This window comes from Gallus gallus, chromosome 10 (genome assembly GCF_016699485.2).
Source record: "Gallus gallus isolate bGalGal1 chromosome 10, bGalGal1.mat.broiler.GRCg7b, whole genome shotgun sequence".
NCBI classification, from domain to species: domain Eukaryota; kingdom Metazoa; phylum Chordata; class Aves; order Galliformes; family Phasianidae; genus Gallus; species Gallus gallus.
The window spans coordinates 8,995,526-9,011,889 of record NC_052541.1 but is presented as its reverse complement, the minus strand read 5'-3'; the positions used below and the strand labels follow the sequence as shown (position 1 = coordinate 9,011,889).

Here is a 16,364-nt window from a genome sequence, read left to right as displayed (position 1 = left end):
GTGGGAGGGAAGACCAGGAGGTTCCCATTGTGTGATGTGACAAAGGAAGACCAGCTGGAGGGCCTGGATGGGAGCATAGCTTACAAATCTTGTAAAGAATTTACTTAAGTGTTTAAAAAGCAGGAAAATATTTGTTAAGATAGCAAAATTGTGCAGTATGCAGTTCTGAGCGCTTTGGTTCTTGGTGCTCATCACAAAATGCCAGTGACTTTAGGTTCACAGAAAAACAAGCATGGCTGTTGTAGGGGAACTGCTGAGTCACGGCCTGACCCACTGATTGAGCACCTGGGGAAAGGACCCGGTCAGCCATGGGAGCACAGGTGAAGGCAATTCAGCTGAGTGACCAGAAGGGGTGGAGCCTGGCTGCACCTCTCTTAGACCCCATTTAAGGGCTCACTGCCATGGGGGAAGGGTCTTTTTCTGGAGGTCCTTCCTTGGTGAAGCTTTCCCCTGCAAAGCTAGACTCGTCTGATGTGGGTGAGTAATCTTTTTCCCTTCCTTTATAGCACTTTCTCTTGCGTTGGTCCTTCTGCCATCACACCTCTGTTGTAATGCCTTTCTCATTGTATTGATCTATCCAATTGCTACAGTTGTGAAGCCTTGAGAGGTTCTCTAGGCCACCTCCATGTTCTGAAATAGGATTAACTTGATGTCGGCTTTCCTGGCAGATATTAATCTGTGATCTCTTAGTGACGATTGTGCTGCTTAGCTGCCTTTAATTTTCTAAAGGTTTTCTGAGTCTCAGTTTACCTTTTGTTGCTTTTTGTCAGTGCATTTTCTGCTCTCAGTAGACAAAGATAAGCTGCAAGTTTATGGCTATTTTTTTTGAGAGTTTCTAAATATTGTGGTGCCTTTCTCATTCTGTTGTGGACCACTGAGCTCTTGCCTATTTACTTGGAGTAGGGTGGATTATTACTGCTATGGGGGGAAAAAAAGCCTATCCTAAGGCCTTACAGCTTAACTGCTCTTTTGTCTGCTTGCACATGGGGAACCCGTTCTATGAGGATGGAGCAATGGCTGTGCATTTAACGAGGTCATTTGGAGGTGTCAGGGGAAACACCTTTGTGCTTTGGTGTGACCCCTGATAATATGCATTAGCAGAGCATTAACATGAAAAACTGAGATTGCTGCTTTGGGCCGGTTGCAACTAGTCCATGTCGTCAGTCATCAGTTTTAGGGCTTCAGAAGGGAACAGGGCAGATTAGGAGAGAGTAGCGCATGAAATTCCTGTCTTGGGCAGCTTTTTGGTTTTTATGACTGGTTTCCATAGCAGAAAAATACACAGCTCTGGTTAAACCTGTTATGTGTAACCTTGTTGTAGTGCTTTCAGATGGTTCCTGTATTTAACAGCAGTGCTGAGCAGTGTAAAATCTGACGTTGCCAGATAGGAACTGCTCCTGCGCCGAATGGCAGCTGGCAGCTCTCCTGCCTTGTCATGTGTGCTGGCACCAGCTCCAACAGCACGATGGGCTGCTTCACCATGCCAAAAACGGGCTGTGCTGCTGTCAGCCCTGCTGGCGTCGCAGCGTGATTGAGGGCATGAGGTGAGATTGCCTTCTGAGTGCAGCTGGTAGCCAGGAGCTTGTGTGTTATTAGCCCCAGATCTGAAGGGAATTCATGTTTTGAGCTGCAGAGCCCAGTGTGTGCTGGAATGTGAACTGTTTGGGCAATGATCTCTCTGCCAGGCCTACTGAGGTGATCCCACAGGTGGTCCTCCTAGGAGGATGGTGTAAGCGTGAGGTGCGGTGGGCCCCGCATCTGCTAGCAGGAGGAGTCTGATCATCACAGAGCTGATCAAGTTGTTATCTCTTCAGCAACAGCTCCTCTTGGCAGGTTTTCTTTCTCTTTCTGTAAATCCACCAAGCCTGTAAAACAACAGTTGCCATTTGGAGCAGCGCGGTGGTGAGGAAGGATTTAAGTTTTTGCGGTGGTGAGTGATGTCCGTAGGGAATACTTGTAGTGAAAACCTGATAACTTCCTCACAGCACATCTCAGGAACTACTTAGTGAAGTGCAGGGATCGTTCACATTAATCCCTTTCCTGTGTTGGTTTGGGCAGCCCGCTGTGTCACATCAGCTCTTCGGATGGCCCCAGGAGGTTATCGTGCACCTGTGAGGGCCTTCCTCCTGCCAGCAGGCTTTGGTCACTGCTGCACTGCCCTGCCAGGCTTTGTGTCCTCTGACACTGTGAAGGAAGTCAATGCTATTGTTTCCTTATTTCTGCTTGCTGTAAATTCTGCATGTAGCTGTGAATTCAGCAATGGTTTTAATCTTTTCTGTCATGTTTCTGTTTTCAGGACTGGCTGTAAGCATTGTTTCCCCTAACCTCCCACTTAGCCCCCTGCTGCAGGCCTCTAAGCTTCTGAATCCCCGTGTCTGCTCTTCTGACTGATAATAGCTAATCACCACCTTGTGCAAAACATCCTACAATGTAATTTCTTTCCCTTTATTTTCTGCTGGCCTGCCCTGTTCTCTTTCATTTTGATTTATAGCTCTACACATGGGTATGTTAATGGAAAAACCTTGAAGGGGACAGATTGTGTATGCACAGACAGCCACTTCAGAGCGAGATGCGTTTAGCTGCGTGGATTTCCATGTATGCACTGCATTATGGCTCACAGGAGCAAGCGGGCCGTGCATTTAATTCAGTAAATGTCTCTCTTAACCTGTCACAGCGCTGCTTGTTTTATCTAGAGCATATGCTTTGATGGGGGCTGTTGATTCAGCAAAAGCAATGATAGCCAGTAGAGCTGATCAAATGCTTCAGAAATAGTTTATTCCATATATTATTCAGTGGCTGTTGAAGTTTCTTATCACGTAATGTGTTTGACCATTCCTATCTGTTGTGTACCATTTAGCCCCACGTCCTCCCAGCTGCCTCACGCCTCCCCAGGGCTGTGCAGGGGCACAGAGGCTGCTCAGGCCTTGCTGCTGGGCTCAGCGCTGGCTCTCTGGAAATGGAGAGAAGCCTTCATGCTGAGGGTTTCCTTGGCTCCCGGAGTCTGTAGCACTGGTAGTGCCCCCAAAATGGCATCCTAGGAGGTGCCATTGGTGTGACTGCTTCCCATGCTGTTATTCTTTCCCATCTTGACCTACAACACTTGGAAGAAGGGAGATGAGGCTTCCCTTGAAGGCAGCCAAGACATGGCTGCAGTGTGAGGGCTTTGCTCCTCTGCCTGCCTGGAGAGGCCTCTCTGGCTTACTGAGCAGAGAACCTGAGCCTCAGCCCAGTCAGTACCACCACTGCCTTCATGGATGTTCTGTGGGAAGCTGTGGGGTGAAGGACAGAGCCAGTGTGGGTGTACTTTCATGATTTCCCTCTAACAAAATGTGACTTAAGGTAATTCAATGCCATGTTTTCTTTAATAGCAAAGTTTTCTGACAAAAAAACAGAGTAGTTTGACAAAAAATTATTCCCATTCCAATGTCATGGTCTTTCCCTCACACCACTTTACCAACAGATCTAGCTGTGATGCTGCAGCATATAAATGGCATTATTGAAAATAATCAGAGATTTAAAAAAAAAAATCCTCTTAAAAGGAGAAAGACTTGTTCTTGTACTAAACTCCTTCATCTGTGAACTCTATCATTCCTGGCATCTCATGTCTTGGAAAGCATTAGAGATTATCGCTGGCCTTGCAAGTGTGTTTGAGGAATGTCTCCACCCTGAAGCCAGGGAGAGGACGGGGGGAAGAGGCAGTGTATGTTTGGCAAAGGTTCCATCACATATTTACATATTCTGCTAAGACAAATGGCTGAGACAGTGGCCAAATCCAAGTGATACAGTTCTATTTTTTTTCCCTCGGAACCTTGTTGAAGCTCTTTAGTACTGAATGGGGAAACAGATACGAGACTGTTTTAAATATTGCTTTGTTCAGCAGCTGATTAAGATCCTTCCTGATCTTTCTTCCTGCCAGTGAAGCAGTACTTAAATATTTGTCCCAGAGCAAGTGTTTAATTTAATTGTCAGGGTCAGTTTGTGAGGAGATCACCTCAGCATCCTCAGGTCAGCAGTGCTGGTCCTACTGTTGTTGCTAAAACTGATGTAAAAGCCCAGCTCTAATAGCAGTCTATTCTTGAGGCCGGTGAATGGCAGGTAACAACCTTAAAAAGGCACCACAGAAGTTCATAAGGGCTGGAGCTGAAGCTTTGCCCCCTCGGGTAAATGTTTTGGAACCTTCTGGTATTTGCACTGCAGTACTGTCTCACCATGCAGTGCTAGTTCTCCCTCTCTGAACGCAGCAGCTAGGGGAGCAATCACAGCAGCAGTTCTCATCCAGCTCTGCTGGCTTCTTCCACAGCCTTTATGTGTGGCTCAGTCAGTCCCAAAGGCTGCCCAAAATCAAATGCTTGGAACAAAGCATCTGATGCATGAAATGGAGAGGCGCACTGTGCCAACAATTGGTGTGCAGTGATGGGTTAAAATGGCATCTGTCCCTGGGGCTGTTTGAGGAAGGACAGTTTCAGGAAGAATGGTGCTGGAAACCTGGGCTGTGTTCCCACAAACCTCAGTGCTGTTCCAAGCAAGGTGGTGTGGATATCTGTTGGGAAAGTGTGCCTGAGAAGACACCTGTTTGCAAGACCCAAGCTTACAGATGAGGTGTGAAGCACATAGGCACACATCACTGTAGACATCTGGAATCAGTACTCACGATTCAGAAGGTCTGTTGTTATCCTCAGTTGCAGTTTACTTCCAAGATCACAGAACCATAGAATCACCAAGGTTGGAAAAGACCTCTGAGATCATCCAGTCCAACCACAAGATGTTACCCTGGTCAGGATTTTCATCTTTTTTTTTAGTAAATGAACATCTCTCTCACATGAGAACGTACTCTGTATGTATTAGAGAGAAAGGAGTTACCTCTCTGGAATGATATGAATTTGGGCAGTGCCAGGCATTTCATTGTCACAGCAAATGGTCTTGCATGGCATAAAAATAAGGTGAAATGTATTACATTCTCCACCATCAACTTCTGCAGAAAATGCAGCATCTAGCAAGGACTGCGAGTCCTGACATTCATTCTGCAGAAAGCAATGACGCTAAAATGCCATACCAAATAGGTTAGGCACTGGTAATTTAACCCAGCAGTAGCAAGGGGAAACTGGCTTGAAAATGAGAAGGTCATGTTGAGTTGCTTCTCTGGTTTCCCAGGCTAAGGCCCACTGTGTGTCCCTGGAAGACCTAGGTAAAGCTATAATTAACTCACGCCAATGATTTTTTTTTTATAGTAGATATATTTGGATATAATTCTCAAGGGATCCACTTGCTTTCTCTGCGCTGAAATGTACTACCAGGGGAAATGATGGCACTATAAATACAGCCTTGTTTAGCTAGGTCATTACCTTAGGGGTATTACAGATAGTTTTTTAGGGACCAGAGTTACAGCAATGAAAAATCTAGCAGGGAAAGGACAAGCCAGTACAGGGTGATCCCTTTGGAAATGACACTTTGGTCATGCCGTGGCCCATCGTTACAGCAGTAATTGGGTTTAAAGAGCTTGTATGTGCAGGCTGTGGCAGTAATTAGTGCAGCATTCATACAGGCTGATCAAATGCTTTGTTGCAGCTTTCTTTTGACCAGCTTTTGCCATCAGTTCTTTGTTTGCTTCCCTGTATTTATTTTTCCCTAAGCTGGAAGATAGAGCGGTGCACAAGGCTTTGAGGATTCAGACAAAAAGCCATGATTTTTGTTATATTTCAACCAGCAGATTTCCACGCCAATTTACTTAGACATCTTCCAAAGCATTTGATAGATCTGGTACTCTGTATTCAGACAAAAATGTCACTCTTTGTAGGAAATTAATCTCTTTGATTTGAATTGCTCTTGCCCTTTGTAGGAGCAGAACTCGGTGAGCTGCTGACTCTGTTTCCCCTGGGAGACGCTGCTCCAATTTCAGTAATAAAGCGGGCAGAGTTTACAAGAATTGAGAAAGGTCCTTTGACTTTCTGTATAAACCAAAGTATCGCAGATCCCAGATCCCCAGTTTCTGTGGGAAAAACTTCAAGCTTAGCATGCTGCTCCTTTGACCAAGAAGTTCTCGGCATGTGAAAGCCTTAAAAAGGATTTTGAGCTTTGTGTTTGGTGTGATCGCCTCTCCAGGAGCTCAGGAATGGAGATGCATTCTGCCCTGGGCTGCGTGGGCCTTTCTGCTTGTGTGCTGGGGAGGCTCCGTGTCCAAAGCAGTCAGGAGGGAGTTGTGCAAAAGGATGCGTGTTGTATTTTCCAAGGGGGGAGCCAGCTTATGTGCAGGGACTCTTTATCCATCCTCTTTCCTGTCTGGTAATTCGAGCCTGTGTTATCTCCTTGATGTCACTTAGTCTGTGCTGGTTAGACAGGAGCAGCTCTGCCTCTCGAATTCCTCTTTCTTTGTAGTTAGCTCTGAAGTGCAGTTTCTGCAGCGCAGCACCCAGTGTGCTGGTGTTGAACAAGCAGGTATTGTTTATCCTCCACATACACCAGTGCTGATACAAACCTACTGAGCTGCTCCACGTGCAGAGTTCTGCTCTGTGCAGACAGCACGTGGGGTGCGTTTAGGGTCATTACTATCCTTAGCGTGAGGTTCTGAATCATCTGACAGCCAACAGGTCTGGGTCGTGGTGCCTTTGACTTCTGATTATTTACAGCAATTGAAGCTGTGCTGCTGAAACTTCCTGCTGTGCAGTCAGTGTCTGGGCCCCATAAACAGCCAGGAATTGATTCTCTGCGTATTTATCATCGTCCTGCTGTTGCTTCTCAGCTGTCACTGTTCTAGGACAATAGGAACTCAAGGAATGAAAATAGCTTTCCATTGCTGCAAGCAATGTAGTAATGCTAATGTGGAAGAAGTGGACTGTGCTGTGAAGTGTCTGAATATGCATAAGCTCTCAGTCACAAAGATGAGTACTCTAGCAGTGACCAATCTACTTGCTCTGACCCCCAAAAGAGACCTTGTACTGCATAGTTCTGCATATCCCTCCTTTCTTTCCCAGGTGTCAGTGCCTTATGGCTCTCAGGCTGTTATCCAGCTGCTAGCAATAGGTTGATTGGCCACCGTATGTAACTTCAGACACCTGCAGGCTTTGTCCACAGCATGTGTAATGCACAGGATTCAGGCCTTGGCTTGCTAAGTTTGCTGTTGTTATCCTTGACCTCTTGAGTGCTTCTTCCGAAGTTCTTCATTTGAGGAACTAACCGGGACAAAGAAGAGCAGAAATTATTCCACCACTGTGCAAACACGAACCCAGCCTCTATGAGAAATGTGTCTAGCTGATCTTTACAATCCTAGTACACACGGGGTCCTTTCTCTATGGTAAATCACACAAGCGTTACTTGGCTTCGTGGCTCACATCTGACCTCCTGTGTTTCATCCCTTTGGCCTCTGTTTCAGATCCCTCTCTCTGGTGGCTGCCTGCTGTTCCAAATGGGTGGCTGCACTCACTCCCCGAACACCTGCTGAGCTCTGAAAGTTTTATCACGGATCAGTCAGCATCATGTGGTGGGACTGGATTATGCCCAAACAAAACCCTCTTCATTTCTCCATTTCTTTCCAGGTGGATTGTTGAAAAAAGCCTTCCTCAAACAGGCCTCCCACGGCTGTCTGTAAGAATCCAGTAGAGACCAGAGATTAAGTAAATCTTTATGCTTTAGTTTTAACTTAATAGTTTACATAAACCCCAACCACAACAATAGAAAAAACACTGCTCCTCTTCATTGAAGAGCTTTCAACTCCGTGCCCGAAGACTCCATTTATCTGATCATGTGCAATTAGGCTGACTTTCACACGCTTTCCTTCTTGTGTCAAGCCGTAAAACAGCCCAGAGTCTGATACCAGCAGACCTCACCCAGCACTGTCTGCCAGCTGCAGCAGACTGATTTCTTGCAAATAATTAAATCCCTGGGGAGAATCAATAGCTGTCTGCCTAATACTGCATTTAGATAAGGAGGAACTGTAACGTGATGCAGGAGAATTCCTTTGCAGAATGTGCTGTCTCTCTGAAGTATTTTCTACTGAGGGCAGATGACTATCAAATCTGCCTCTCACCAATTAAATTGAGGGCTGAAGTTGCTGCCACTGTAGAGCTTCAAGAGGTCCAGCCCTCCATAAGCACACCAGCTTGCTGCCCCGGTCTTCTGCTTGATTGTTCAGGCTGAGGCTGTGACCAGGCACGTCCCAAAGTGCCACAGACCTGGCGTTCACATCCCCCTGGCTGCCCCCCTTACCTGTACAGGGACAAGAGGTGGAGGCAAAGCTGTCTTAGCAGGGTTCACCCACTGCTACCCCTGCATGCAGAAGGTCCACTGGCACAGTGTGTATACAACCTCCTTCTCTCAGCACATATTCACACTTTGCCCTCACATCAGGGGAAGGTGCTTACTCAATGCACTCTGAGACTGCAGTAGAGCTGGGGGTGCTTAACCTCTCTCTCTGTACATCAAACTGCTTTATCTTGGGGGAGATGAGCACTTGCAGCTTCTGGCACAGTTAATGGGAGCTGTGGTAAAAGCTTAGTAATCATGGAAATCAAGCCTTGAGTTGTACTCTTGGGGAAAAAAAGGAGATATCTTACCCTGCTGCAAACCTTTAAAAGCCTCAGTGGAAGTGGTCTGTAATAGCAGGAATTCATTTGTTAATAAATTTCCCCTTGCTTGTCCTGTCACTTAATTCAGTGTGATGCCAGTGCTGTAAGGCCAGTGCAGGAAAAGCAGCTCAGTGTCTCAGGGAATTGGGTAGGATCACGGGTTCTTAAAAAAGCTTCCCAGCTCATTTCAGTAAAGATACAATAACAGATGTACCTGTTTATTAGCTTGACAAGCAGCTTGCTTCCTTTGGAGTATGTGCTATACATAAAGAATAGCAGCTGAGCTATTTTAGGAGAGGAAGTTCAAAGAAAACCTATAGGAAAGAGGGCTTAACTATATAAGTCCAGTAAGCAACAATTTTGTGCTGGCAGGGAGAAGAAAAAGTGTTTTAATGGGTTTCCCAGGTTACTGAGGAAATGCAAAACTATGTCTTGCTATTCCATGTATCCGGAAGGCAGAGGGCTCTGCTGTTCTTCAGCCTCACCTGGCTCCTGGTGGCAGCACTGGTAGCTCTGGTGCACAGTGGCAGTGTCTGATATGTGTCCCTCTGCCTGCAGTGGCTGCCTTTCCCACTGCAATTCTCAGCGCGTGACTGACCAGCCATTACTGGTCAATAATTAAGCTGTAAGACAGGACAGGCCATGTGTTGTAGGTGCTAGTGGCTGAGGCAAAAGGGTAAGAGACCATGGTGTAACCATCACCTGCTCTACAGCCCAGTGGTATGACTGCCCCTGGTATGATTGATGAGTACTTTGCACTTTTCATCTTCAAAGCACCTCACAAGCATTAACTGCTTCATCAGTGTGACCTCCCACTGGGACAGATGAGATCAGTTTTAGAAGCAGAGTGGGGCCCTGGGGAGAGTTAAGTGGTAAGAGGGGCGATGTTTTATCACACTGACGTTCTAGCACAATGTCAGAGTGCAAATGAAGTGTGTGAGTTGGACGAATGCATCCCCTGCATGTTACCTTACCAGGCAGGGTGGGAGGCCGGAGCACGCCAAGCTTGGCCAAGGCCTGGGCCCACCTGCAGCAGGAACCGTCGGGGAGGAAATGTGCCGGTTATCTTAGCAGTAGGGAGGTTTTGCAGAAGTTCCCCCTGGTTAGAGAAGAGGGCAGGTAATGAGGAGAGGTGTACGAGGGAGAGAGCTCGGAGTTGCACAGCTCTCGGTTGGTTTTGGTGCTGGAAAGTTCCTGTTTCTGCGCTAGTATTACTGAGTAGGTGTCGTTAAACATTGAAGGGATGACTTCTACAGTCAGATCAGATTGATTTACGTGAGGGCCCCTACGGTGCCCAGCACTCAGCTGGCTGTTTGACCTAAGCCCTTTATGAAGGGGAATAACAGCAGCCACCCGAGTCCCCTGCGGTCACCGCTACGGTTTGAAGGAAATGCCAGTGTGATTTGTCCGTGCTGTCATAGAAAGTTCAGAGCTCCTAATGCTGGAGCAGATCCAAGACCTCCCGTGCTTTGTGCACAAGCCCATCCTCAGAAGGGCTTGCTGTTTCCTGATGCTCCTGGAAAACTGTCCCCTGCACTGATAGAACCAGCAGTCGTTAGCCCTTGCTAGCCTTCATCTGGACTTCAGTTTACTCTCAATACTCATGTGTGAGTTCTGGGAACAGATGAGGTTGTTGATGTGCCAGATTCTTCCATGGGTATTTTCAAGCCAGAATTGGATCAGCATTCTCTGCTTAGCCAACATTATTTGAGGGAGGAGATGAAGAATGGGGAGGCAGACCGCAGCAGTCTGTCTCATCTTTCTTTCCTTTGCATGCGTTTTCTGGACAAATGTTCCTACTCTGACTCAACATTAGTAAACTCCTGTCTCTGAGTGTGTAATTGTTCTCTACTGATAGAGAAGGAAGAAGGCTGTCGTCATAGGCAGTTGGTGAAATGGCCTCTGACATTTCTGTTAACTTGTTTAAACAAATACATCTTGAAACCAGCCTTGTTGGAGAGGGCAGTGCACAGAGGTTAACTCTGTGAGTGCTAGGAAGCAGTTTGTGTTATGTTCTACGAGCATGAGGAGGCATAGATGTGTTTTCAGAGAGCCCAAGCTCCAGGCAGCAGCTAATCTTTGGTTAGCAAGGTGTAGCTCCACTGCAGTAAATTAACGTGCAGGCATTGTGTGCTGCTCTTTAGCTGAATATAATGCAAATATTCCATTTTCCAATCCACATTTTCCAGTATTTTCATGAGTGTGGTCTCCTTTGTGAAACTGGTAAGGTTATTCCCCTGTGTTCCTTCTGTTTGAGGGGGCCACGGTACGGAACTAAGATGAGTAGACAAAAATGACTAAGGAAAGCTGTGACAGTGTTTAATAGCAGTATCCTCACGTCCTTTGTTACTGCAGGCGTACTCTGCTTTCCCTCAACAAATTCATGGCATCCTTTGGTTAATCCCTTGGACTACACACATTCTGGTCTTGTCTTCATGCATGTCTCAGAGGGTGAAATAACTTCATTTGGAAAGAAAAACTGAAAGTCAGGAGGGATTTTATGAATTGTTTTCTGCCACTTCTGTTTCACTGATCTGCTCCAGCTTACCCAAGAGATCTGCTGCCAGTTCTCCAGGACTGCGTAAAGGTGGGATATGAGGAGCAGCGTCCTCCATTTGAAGTCCTCTGTTTTCCATGCTTGTGGAACAGTGGGGAGTTTCCAGATGACTGGCAGAGGATTTCAAAGTGAAGCAGTGCCCAGGCTTGTTCTGTTCCTGCCATCCAACCCAACAGTTCTCACTGACATCTCAGGTGTTCTGTGAAATTCAGAGGCCCGTGCTGTACCCTGTTTGCTGGGGGCTTTTGGAAAGTCTCTGACAAAGCCCTTCCTTGGTGTACTGAGATACAGCAGTCTTTTAAGGATTGGGGTTAGGTAAGTTGTGATAAGCCACCGGAAAAGATTTTTGGGTTCTGTTGAGTTCAAGGGAAAGAAACTTTAATCCACAAATCGTATCCCACTGAAGGAGTTTTTTGTTCTGCTTAGTTGGTGAAATGGCAGTTTGTCTGTGTTTTCATTTCTGTTCAGTGCTTAGGAAAAACCTGAACCCTGGGAAGGGCTGTGGAGGGGCTGATTAAAGGAAAGACCTCCTCCCTGAGCAGGAGGAGCTGCCAAGATCCTGTTTGTGAATGCAGGATGGTAACTGCTGTGCAGCACACTGAGTAGGCCTTGGATGGGTAGTAGACAGCCTTTGGGCCTTTGAGAGCCCTAGCTTGCATTTTTGCAAATGCTTTGCATTCAGGAGCTCTGTTTGTGCCCACAGGATCAATTTACATGAGATGCTCAGTAGTTGGTTTGCTTTGCTCCTGTAGGAATCTGTCTCTTTGATTCCTTTCCAATGCCCGTCGGCATAACTGGAGAATCTCTCCAAGAATCTCCTTGTTGCATTACCATTACTTTTAGTGCTAAATTGCACTTTCTTCTCTGCCAGTTCAGAAATCCTTCCCTGAATGCATCCTCACTCTTTTTGTTAAAATTTAATTTTTATTTCATGCAAACATGACCAGCAAGCTTTTTAGCTAACAGACGCAACTCCTGCGGCTGCAGATGGCCTTGACATCAGAAATAAGTTGTTGCGTTGCTGATGGTTTTGCACAGAAACACTTTATACAGTTTGTTATTTTGAAGCTTGAGATTAAAAGGAATCGTGATAGTAGAGCTTTCCTAAAGTCAATTTGGATTAGTTTGCTTTGGATGAATTGCCAAGGGGGAGCACAGGGTTACTGTTTGTGATCCAGGCAAATACAGCTAAGTAGCCACTGAAGTGCCCCCCACTTTTAAGCTAACAGGAAACACAGCTTTCTTAAAGTGCTTCCAAGGTCCGAAGCTCAGCTGGTGTGAACTGGCCTCAGCCCCTCTCACATGGCTTTCCATTCTCAACGTGACCTCTGTGCTTGGATGTGAGAGCTGCCCTCAGAAAGCTGGCTGTCAGCTGACAGCCCACTCTGCATGCTGCGGGCAAGGATCAGCCCCTCTCAAGCAATATAAGCCCCAGGGAGATCTAGGTGAGGACCAGCTGGCCATCTGGAGCTGGTAAGTCTGCTCCTTGCAAACAGCATGAGGTGACGCACTCCTGTCCAGGCTGTTTCTGTGCTCATTGGGAACAGGAGCTGTGGTGGGCTACAGGAGCTCAGAAAGCCCTGGTTGCAGCTGGAAAGCCGTGGAAGTATGCTGTGGCAATGAGTTTTGAAAGTTGTGCTTGAATATCTCATTTCCTGTCACTGCACTGAGGTTTTGCTCTTAGTTGAAACAATCATGGCTTGTATTTGATCTGTGCTTCAAAGCAGGCATTGTGCTGCCACAAAGGAAAGTCCTGTTTCTGCAGCACGGGCCCATCCAGACCCGGTACCCAGTGGGGACAAATGCTGGCACTGACCTGGGTTGTTCTGCCTGCTGCAAACAACATCTGCAGGGCAGGGGGAGGCTTTGGGGCAAAATGGAAGAGAGGGAGGGTGGTCCAGAACTAGTAGGTCTTGGCTGGCAAATGAGCTCACATCCCACCCATCACCCCTGAAAAGTTAGTAGCTAACACATTCTTCCCACCAAAGTGGGCAGTGGTTTCAGTAGATGGCCTTGGGGAAAAGACCTCATGGCTGTCTTGCTTTCCCTTTCGGTACAGATGTGTTAGCCATGCCTCCCTCACTGTCACACTGAGCCTGCTCTGTAGGTGACGACAAACTCTGAGGTGGTGGTTTTTAAGTACAGGGACTGTGGGGTGTGAACTCACGTGAGGATCCTAAGAAAAGAGAAGAAAAGAAAATCAGTTAATCTCTGATTTCACCATTGTGAGGAATCTTTCTGGACAATGTGTCAAATCAGGAGGGTTGCACTGAGCCGAGAGCAGTCTTTACCAGACATTACGAAAGCTCATTTTTTGCTGTTACAGCCTCATCTGAAGCTGCATGAAATACAGCAAGTCACTTCCAACGTGCCTGAGCAGGCAAAAGATGAAAAAGACCAGTATTCTTATAAGTCAGCAGTCGTCAACCTGGCAGCTATAAGTGCAAGCATAGCTCAGCTGCTCTGTGCTGCCTGTGCAGGTAGGATAGCACTCTAGTTCATGTGGACAGCCTGGTGTTCAGCACAGGTGATGGGAATTGGCCTCAATAGCTGAGTAATTACATACACACTTGGTAAGATCGTATGCTGCTGCAGTAAGTTTCTACTGCAACCCTAGCAGCTGTGCTTGTGTGAGAGGTGCCTGCAGTGTAAGTGAGCCCTAGCGCACCATGGCCTGTAAAACAGTGCTATTTTGAGTTTACTGCTCCTGTAGTTGCCTTTGCATCCAGTTAGTTTGGTGCTTGTGAATGTTCTTTAGCCCTATGATCACCGCTTTCTTCTACTAGGTGTTAGAGCTCTTTGGGATTTTAACTCTTTTTAAGCAGAAAACTAAAATGAGTTGACATATGATGTGGAGGTAATTTTGAGAGGTAAAAGCCACCAGATAAGACAATTGACTGCTCCTGTCCTAACTAGCCAAGCATTATTTTACTCAGTCATCCTTCACGGCCACCGCTGGATCCAGCCCAGCACTCCCACCCAGCCGCAGTTACTGTACAAACCCATTGTTCCCAGCTAATTGCTTCTGCCTGTAACAAAGTCGACTTTCACTGAACGGCAACACAACGTGACACCTAGCATCACGTTGCCTTCTGCCTTGTTCTTCCGTGGCATGTAGCAACCTGATATGGCTACGAGCGAGATAAATGCACGTGGCTGCCAAAGGCTGCACGACTTTCCATTAAACAGAAAAATGCTAACGTGACGTGGTCCTGCCTGAGCCTTTGCTGCTGTTTGAATTAACAAGGCCAAGCTCGGTGCACCTGGTCGTCGTCTTTGTCTTCAGACAAGCTGAGCAGTATTAATTGCTTTATAAAGAGCTAGTGCAGTGCAGCGGGGTAAGCCTTCTGTAGGGTTGGAAGCACAGGAGAAAAAGCAGTTCAAATGGATATCTTGGGAAGCCTTTGTCTTAGTTCAAACTGGGCTGGCTGAGCTCTGTTGCAGACAGCTTTTTTTTTTTGGCTTTCTACCTTGCCTTGGTAACTGGTAATTCCCGGGCTTTGTTGGTTTCTCCTCTGCTTCCCCATGCCAACAACTGCTCAGCAGTGAGGTTCCCTTTGGACTTGCAAGTCTTAAAACCATCAAGTCGTCCTTGAGCAACTTTTCCCTCTGGTTGCTTTCACTGCCCTCCTAAGCTCTTGCTTGACGACTACAGCGTGTCAGGATGTAAATTAATGTCCCATTGTCCAGCACTTTCTGTAGGCTCTGGCAGTGTATTTGCAATATGAGTGCATCTGGAGCGTTTAGAGAACCTCCTGGCACACTCCTTCCCCCAGCACAGCACTGCTCTGTCTGTCCCAGCCTGCTCCGGCATGTGCAGGTGAAATTAAAGCATTTTCACTGGAATTCCCAGGTTGTCGGGTTTTGTGTGTTTTGTTCTGAAGGATTACAACACAGGAGCGAGACACGATTGCAACATGATTTGTTCTCCACAGCAGAACAACTGCTGCTGTAAGTCACTTCCCTTGCAGGGAAAATAACTTGCAGATGGGCCCACAGCCTTTTGAGGGCCATTTGCCTCTCGCAGCTCATATGACATCCATCAGCAGTGGGTATTTGTTAGAGAGAAAGAGGGAGTGTCCCCTTTGTGTGTCTGGATGCAAATCTCTATTAAAAGAAATGCTGGGGAGTCCCTGGCACGTGACTCATTGTGACTCACAGCATATTTTTCATTTTGGTATTGTTTCCTTTTGGGCTGTGGCTTTAGGTTTTTTTTTCCACTTCGTTTTTAAAAGCAGAAATTAATTTTCTCCGTTTCCGTGAAATGATGGTGTGTGCAGTGGAAGTTTCTTACACAAGAAACTTGTTCCAATTTATTGTAGTTAGAGTGAAATTTGGATGCGCGGAAGAATGATTCATCAGTTGGGCAGGAAGCGATTGGAAAGGGTTCACAATATTCTCATACTGAATGTGAGCAACACAATATCCTCAACCTTATGAGTGAATTTGGAAGAAGCAGCAGCAAACCTGTGTGCCTGCTGTGCTACCAGCTCCCCACAAGCAGTCCTCTGCAGCATTCTTCTTTCCAGCCTCTACAACATGACCCGATTCCAAGCCTTCAGCTCTCAGCTGCACTGAGTCCGATTGCACCCAAGTTTTTGGTCAGGCTGCTTGCTGTCTGCTCAGCTGGAAGTGTCTGATTTGATGTGCTGAGCTGCCGTTTGGTGCTGCTGGTGCCTTCAAATGTTATCTTCCTCACTGTATTCTGCACATGCGTTACTACTCAGGGTTTGGTCTGTAGTAGATTAATTTCATCGTGAATTATTCCCGAGTGCTTCAAGATTTCCCATGAACGTTGATTTCCAAAATGAATTCAGACTGTTAGCACAAGTAACTTGTTAAAGTATTTACCGAGGAACAAAGATAGGAGGGTTTGACGTCAGTTTGTTGTGTCATTTTATGTAAACTGAATTTATGAAATCTCTATTTCCTCCTGTTAAAACTGGAGCACTCCTACTGTGCTGCCATTGTCCATTGAGAAGGCTGTAGGGAATAGGTCAACTCTTGTATGACGCAGTAGTTGATCCCCTTACATAACATGTATCACCATGCAAAAAATCGGGACAGGTCAGTGGGAAGGATTTGTTGGGTAAAAGGGTAAATGTGGCACTGAGTGATGTGGTGGGGATGGGTTGACAGCTGAACTGGGTGATCTTAGTGGTCTTTTCAACCTCAACGATTCCATGTGTCTGCAGAGGTGTTTTCCCTCCAGAACAGCAATCCTCCTTACCGTTAATCAGAAATAACAA

The 16,364-nt window shown here is 46.5% G+C and overlaps 1 protein-coding gene across 2 annotated transcripts in view; it reads left to right on the top strand.

Annotated features, from left to right (window-relative positions):
• Positions 1-410: 410 nt before the first annotated feature.
• MAPK4 (mitogen-activated protein kinase 4) overlaps positions 411-16,364 on the top strand; it is a 69,003-nt gene continuing 53,049 nt past the window's right edge. The window contains exon 1 of one of the 2 annotated variants that reach the window (XM_025153832.3): positions 411-477. The gene's annotated coding sequence lies outside the window, so the exon portion shown is untranslated. Of the gene's footprint in view, positions 478-12,427; positions 12,589-16,364 lie in introns of those variants that run through there. The other variant, XM_040706304.2, reaches the window with a different exon arrangement.